We start from the raw sequence: 6,524 nt of genomic DNA on the forward strand, positions 1-6,524 counted from the left end.
CACATTGGGCTAGCGCGATCGGCTGGTAACCGAAAGGTTGGAGGTTTGAGCCCACCCGGTGGTGGTGCGGCGCTTTTTTTTCTTTGGGGTGATAGCTCTGAAGAAATGGTCTGACGGTGGTGAGAGTGGAGCACGACTGTCTCTGTGGCGCAATTGGCTAGCGCGATTGGCTGTTAACCGAAAGGTTGGAGGTTCGAGCCCACCCGGTGGTGGTGCGGTGCTTTTTTCTTTGGGCTGATAGCTTTGAAGATATGTTCTGATGGTGGTGAGAGTGCAGCAGGACTGTCTCCGTGGCGCAATTGGCTAGCGCGATCGGCTGTTAACCAAGAGGTTGGAGGTTCGAGCCCTCCCGGGGGTGGTGCGGCGCTTTTTTTTCTTTGGGCTGATAGCTTTGAAGATATGTTCTGATGGTGGTGAGAGTGGAGCAAGACTGTGTCCGTGGCGCAATGGGCTAGCGCGATCGGCTGTTAACCGAAAAGTTAGAGGTTCGAGCCCACCCGGTGGTTGTGCGGCGCTTGTTTTTCTGTGGGCTTATAGCTTTGAAGATATGTTCTGATGGTGGTGAGAGTGCAGCACGATTGTCTCCGTGGCGCAATTGGCTAGCGCGATCGGCTGTTAACCGAAAGGTTGGAGGTTCGAGCCCACCCAGTGATGGTGCGGCGCTTTTTTTTCTTTGTGCTGATAGCTTTGAAGATATGTTCTCATGGTGGTGAGAGTGGAGCAGGACTGTCTCCGTCGCGCAATTGGCTTGCGCGATCGGCTGTTAACCGAAAGGTTGAGGGTTCAGCCCACTCGGTGGTGGTGCGGCGCTTTTTTTCTTCGCGCTGATAGCTTTGAAGATATGTTCTGATGGTGGTGAGAGTAGAGCAAGACTGTCTCCGTGGCGCAATGGGCTAGCGCGATCGGCTGTTAACCGAAAGGTTGGAGTTTCGAGCCCTCCCGGGAGTGGTGTGTTGCTTTTTTATTTTTGCTGATAGCTTTGAAGATATGTTCTGATGGTGGTGAGAGTGGAGTAGGACTATCTCTGTGGCGCAATTGGCTAGCGCGATTTCAGTGTTAACCGAAAGGTTGGTGGTTTGAGCCCACCCGGTGGTGGTGCGGCGCTTTTTTTTCTTTGCGCTGATAGCTTTGAAGATATCTTCTGATGGTGGTGAGAGCCGAGCAAGACTGCCTCCGTGGCGCAATGGGCTAGCGCGATCGGCTATTAACCGAAAAGTTGGAGTTTCGAGCCCTCCCGGGAGTGGTGTGTTGCTTTTTCTTTGCGGTAATAGCTTTGAAGATATGTTCTGATGGTGGCGAGAGTGGAGCAGGACTGTCTTCGTGGCGCAATTGGCTAGCGCGATCGGCTGTTATCCGAAAGGTTGGAGGTTTGAGCCCACCCGGTGGTGGTGCGGCGGTTTTTTTCTTTGGAGTGATAGCTATGAAGAAATGGTCGGACGGTGGTGAGAGTAGAGCAGGACTGTCTCCGTGGCGCAATGGGCTAGCGCGATCGGCTGTTAACTGAAAGGTTGGAGGTTCGAGCCCACCCGGTGGTGGTGCGGCGCTTTTTTTTCTTTGGGGTGATAGCTCTGAAGAAATGGTCCTACGGTGGTGAGAGTGGAGCACGACTGTCTTCGTGGCGCAATAGGCTAGTACGATCGGCTGTTAACCGAAAGGTTGGAGTTTCGAGCCCACCCGCTGGTGGTGCGGCGCTTTTTTTTCTTTGGGCTGATAGCTTTGAAGATATGTTCTGATGGTGGTGAGAGTAGAGCATGCTGTCTCCATGGCGCAATTGGCTAGCGCGATCGGCTGTTAACCGAAAGGTTGGAGTTTCGAGCCCTCCCGGGAGAGGTGTGTTGCTTCTTTTCTTTGCGCTGATAGCTTTGAAGATGTGTTCTGATGGTGGTGAGAGTGGAGCACGACTGTCTCCGTGGCGCAGTTCGCTAGCGCGATCGGCTGTTAACCGAAAGGTTGGAGGTTAGAGCCCACCCGGTGGTGGTGCGGCGCTTTTTTTTCTTTGTGCTGATAGCTTTGAAGATATGTTCTTATGGTGGTGAGAGTGGAGCAGGACAGTCTTCGTGGCGCAATTGGCTAGCGCGATCGGCTGTTAACCGAATCGTCGGAGGTTCGAGCCCTCCCGGTGGTGGTGTTGCGCTTTTTTTTCTTTGGGCTGATAGCTTTGAAGATATGTTTTGATGGTGGCGAGAGTGGAGCTGGACTGTCTCCGTGGCGCAATTGGCTTGCGCGATCGGCTGTGAGCCGAAAGGTTGGAGGTTCGAGCCCACCCGGTGGTGGTGCGGCGCTTTTTTTTCTTTGCGCTGATAGCTTTGAAGATATGTTCTGATGGTGGTGAGAGTAGAGCAAGACTGTCTCCGTGGCGCAATGGGCTAGCGCGATTGGCTGTTAACCGAAAGGTTGGAGTTTCGAGCCCTCCCGGGAGTGGTGTGTTGCTTTTTTCTTTGCGGTAATAGCTTTGAAGATATGTTCTGATGGTGGTGAGAGTGGAGCAGGACTGTCTTCGTGGCGCAATTGGCTAGCGCGATCGGCTGTTATCCGAAAGGTTGGAGGTTTGAGCCCACCCGGTGGTGGTGCGGCGCTTTTTTTTTCTTTGGGGTGACAGCTCTCAAGAAATGGTCTGATGGTGGTGAGAGTGGAGCAGGACTGTCTCCGTGGCGCAATGGGCTAGCGCGATCGGCTGTTAACCGAAAGGTTGGAGGTTCGAGCCCACCCGGTTGTGGTGCGGTGCTTTTTTTTCTTTGGGCTGATAGCTTTGAAGATATGTTCTGATGGTGGTGAGAGTGGAGCAGGACTGTCTCCGTGGCGCAATAGGCTAGCGCGATCGGCTGTTAACTGAAAGGTTGGAGTTTCGAGCCCACTGGGAGTGGTGTGTTGCTTTTTTATTGCGCTGAAAGCTTTGAAGATATGTTCTGATGGTGGTGAGAGTGCAGCACGATTGTCTCCGTGGCGCAATTGGCTAGCGCGATCGGCTGTTAACCGAAAGGTTGAAGGTTCGAGCCCACCCGGTGATGGTGCGGCGCTTTTTTCTTTGTGCTGATAGCTTTGAAGATATGTACTGATGGTGGTGAGAGTGGAGCTGGACTGTCTCCGTGGCGCAATTGGCTTGCGCGATCGGCTGTTAACCGAAAGGTTGAGGGTTCAGCCCAGTCGGTGGTGGTGTGGCGCTTTTTTTTCTTTGCGCTGATAGCTTTGAAGATATGTTCTGATGGTGGTGAGAGTAGAGCAAGACTGTCTCCGTGGCGCAATGGGCTAGCGCGATTGGCTGTTAACGGAAAGTTTGGAGTTTCGAGCCCTCCCGGGAGTGGTGTGTTGCTTTTTTTTCTTTTTGCTGATAGCTTTGAAGATATGTTCTGATGGTGGAGAGAGTGGAGTAGGACTATCTCTGTGGCGCAATTGGCTAGCGCGATTTCAGTGTTAACCGAAAGGTTGGAGGTTTGAGATCAACCGGTGGTGGTGCGGCGCTTTTTTTTCTTTGCGCTGATAGCTTTGAAGATATGTTCTGATGGTGGTGAGAGTGGAGCAAGACTGTCTCCGTGGCACATTGGGCTAGCGCGATCGGCTGGTAACCGAAAGGTTGGAGGTTTGAGCCCACCCGGTGGTGGTGCGGCGCTTTTTTTTCTTTGGGGTGATAGCTCTGAAGAAATGGTCTGACGGTGGTGAGAGTGGAGCACGACTGTCTCTGTGGCGCAATTGGCTAGCGCGATTGGCTGTTAACCGAAAGGTTGGAGGTTCGAGCCCATCCGGTGGTGGTGCGGTGCTTTTTTCTTTGGGCTGGTAGCTTTGAAGATATGTTCTGATGGTGGTGAGAGTGCAGCAGGACTGTCTCCGTGGCGCAATTGGCTAGCGCGATCGGCTGTTAACCAAGAGGTTAGAGGTTCGAGCCCTCCCGGGGGTGGTGCGGCGCTTTTTTTTCTTTGGGCTGATAGCTTTGAAGATATGTTCTGATGGTGGTGAGAGTGGAGCAAGACTGTGTCCGTGGCGCAATGGGCTAGCGCGATCGGCTGTTAACCGAAAAGTTAGAGTTTCGAGCCCACCCGGTGGTTGTGCGGCGCTTGTTTTTCTGTGGGCTTATAGCTTTGAAGATATGTTCTGATGGTGGTGAGAGTGCAGCACGATTGTCTCCGTGGCGCAATTGGCTAGCGCGATCGGCTGTTAACCGAAAGGTTGGAGGTTCGAGCCCACCCGGTGATGGTGTGGCGCTTTTTTTCTTTGTGCTGATAGCTTTGAAGATATGTTCTCATGGTGGTGAGAGTGGAGCAGGACTGTCTCTGTGGTGCAATTGACTAGCGCGATTGGCTGTTAACCGAAATGTTGGAGGTTCGAGCCCACCCGCTGGTGGTGCGGTGCTTTTTTTTCTTTGGGCTGATAGCTTTGAAGATATGTTCTTATGGTGGTGAGAGTGGAGCAGGACTGTCTCCGTAGCGAAATTGGCTAGCGCGATCAGCTGTTAACCGAAAAGTCGGAGGTTTGAGCCCACCCTGTGGTGGTGTGGCGCTTTTTTTTCTTTGGGCTAATAGCTTTGAAGATATGTACTGATGGTGGTGAGAGTGGAGCTGGACTGTCTCCGTCGCGCAATTGGCTTGCGCGATCGGCTGTTAACCGAAAGGTTGAGGGTTCAGCCCACTCGGTGGTGGTGCGGCGCTTTTTTTCTTCGCGCTGATAGCTTTGAAGATATGTTCTGATGGTGGTGAGAGTAGAGCAAGACTGTCTCCGTGGCGCAATGGGCTAGCGCGATCGGCTGTTAACCGAAAGGTTGGAGTTTCGAGCCCTTTCGGGAGTGGTGTGTTGCTTTTTTCTTTTTGCTGATAGCTTTGAAGATATGTTCTGATGGTGGTGAGAGTGGAGTAGGACTATCTCTGTGGCGCAATTGGCTAGCGCGATTTCAGTGTTAACCGAAAGGTTGGAGTTTCGAGCCCTCCCGGGAGTGGTGTGTTGCTTTTTCTTTGCGGTAATAGCTTTGAAGATATGTTCTGATGGTGGCGAGAGTGGAGCAGGACTGTCTTCGTGGCGCAATTGGCTAGTGCGATCGGCTGTTATCCGAAAGGTTGGAGGTTTGAGCCCACCCGGTGGTGGTGCGGCGGTTTTTTTCTTTGGAGTGATAGCTCTGAAGAAATGGTCGGACGGTGGTGAGAGTAGAGCAGGACTGTCTCCGTGGCGCAATGGGCTAGCGCGATCGGCTGTTAACCGAAAGGTTGGAGGTTCGAGCCCACCCGGTGGTGGTGCGGTGCTTTTTTTTCTTTGGGGTGATAGCTCTGAAGAAATGGTCCTACGGTGGTGAGAGTGGAGCACGACTGTCTTCGTGGCGCAATAGGCTAGTACGATCGGCTGTTAACCGAAAGGGTGGAGTTTCGAGCCCACCCTCTGGTGGTGCGGCGCTTTTTTTTCTTTGGGCTGATAGCTTTGAAGATATGTTCTGATAGTGGTGAGAGTAGAGCATGCTGTCTCCGTGGCGCAATTGGCTAGCGCGATCGGCTGTTAACCGAAAGGTTGGAGTTTCGAGCCCTCCCGGGAGAGGGGTGTTGCTTCTTTTCTTTGCGCTGATAGCTTTGAAGATATGTTCTGATGGTGGTGAGAGTGGAGCACGACTGTCTCCGTGGCGCAGTTCGCTAGCGCGATCGGCTGTTAACCGAAAGGTTGGAGGTTAGAGCCCACCCGGTGGTGGTGCGGCGCTTTTTTTTCTTTGGGGTGATAGCTCTGAAGAAATGGTCTGACGGTGGTGAGAGTGGAGCACGACTGTCTCTGTGGCGCAATGGGCTAGCGCGATCGGCTGTTAACCGAAAGGTTGGAGGTTCGAGCCCACCCGGTTGTGGTGCGGTGCTTTTTTTTCTTTGGGCTGATAGCTTTGAAGATATGTTCTGATGGTGGTGAGAGTGGAGCAGGACTGTCTCCGTGGCGCAATAGGCTAGCGCGATCGGCTGTTAACTGAAAGGTTGGAGTTTCGAGCCCACTGGGAGTGGTGTGTTGCTTTTTTATTGCGCTGAAAGCTTTGAAGATATGTTCTGATGGTGGTGAGAGTGCAGCACGATTGTCTCCGTGGCGCAATTGGCTAGCGCGATCGGCTGTTAACCGAAAGGTTGAAGGTTCGAGCCCACCCGGTGATGGTGCGGCGCTTTTTTCTTTGTGCTGATAGCTTTGAAGATATGTACTGATGGTGGTGAGAGTGGAGCTGGACTGTCTCCGTGGCGCAATTGGCTTGCGCGATCGGCTGTTAACCGAAAGGTTGAGGGTTCAGCCCAGTCGGTGGTGGTGTGGCGCTTTTTTTTCTTTGCGCTGATAGCTTTGAAGATATGTTCTGATGGTGGTGAGAGTAGAGCAAGACTGTCTCCGTGGCGCAATGGGCTAGCGCGATTGGCTGTTAACGGAAAGTTTGGAGTTTCGAGCCCTCCCGGGAGTGGTGTGTTGCTTTTTTTTCTTTTTGCTGATAGCTTTGAAGATATGTTCTGATGGTGGAGAGAGTGGAGTAGGACTATCTCTGTGGCGCAATTGGCTAGCGCGATTTCAGTGTTAACCGAAAGGTTGGAGGTTTG

At 52.7% G+C, this 6,524-nt stretch overlaps 1 non-coding gene across 1 annotated transcript; it reads left to right on the forward strand.

Annotated features, from left to right (window-relative positions):
* Positions 1–284: 284 nt before the first annotated feature.
* Positions 285–358, forward strand: TRNAN-GUU (transfer RNA asparagine (anticodon GUU)). Its single transcript has one exon. It is a non-coding gene; the product is annotated as a tRNA-Asn (tRNA).
* The last annotated feature ends 6,166 nt before the right edge of the window (positions 359–6,524 follow it).

This window comes from Rhipicephalus microplus, chromosome 2, assembly GCF_043290135.1.
Source record: "Rhipicephalus microplus isolate Deutch F79 chromosome 2, USDA_Rmic, whole genome shotgun sequence".
Lineage (NCBI taxonomy): Eukaryota > Metazoa > Arthropoda > Arachnida > Ixodida > Ixodidae > Rhipicephalus > Rhipicephalus microplus.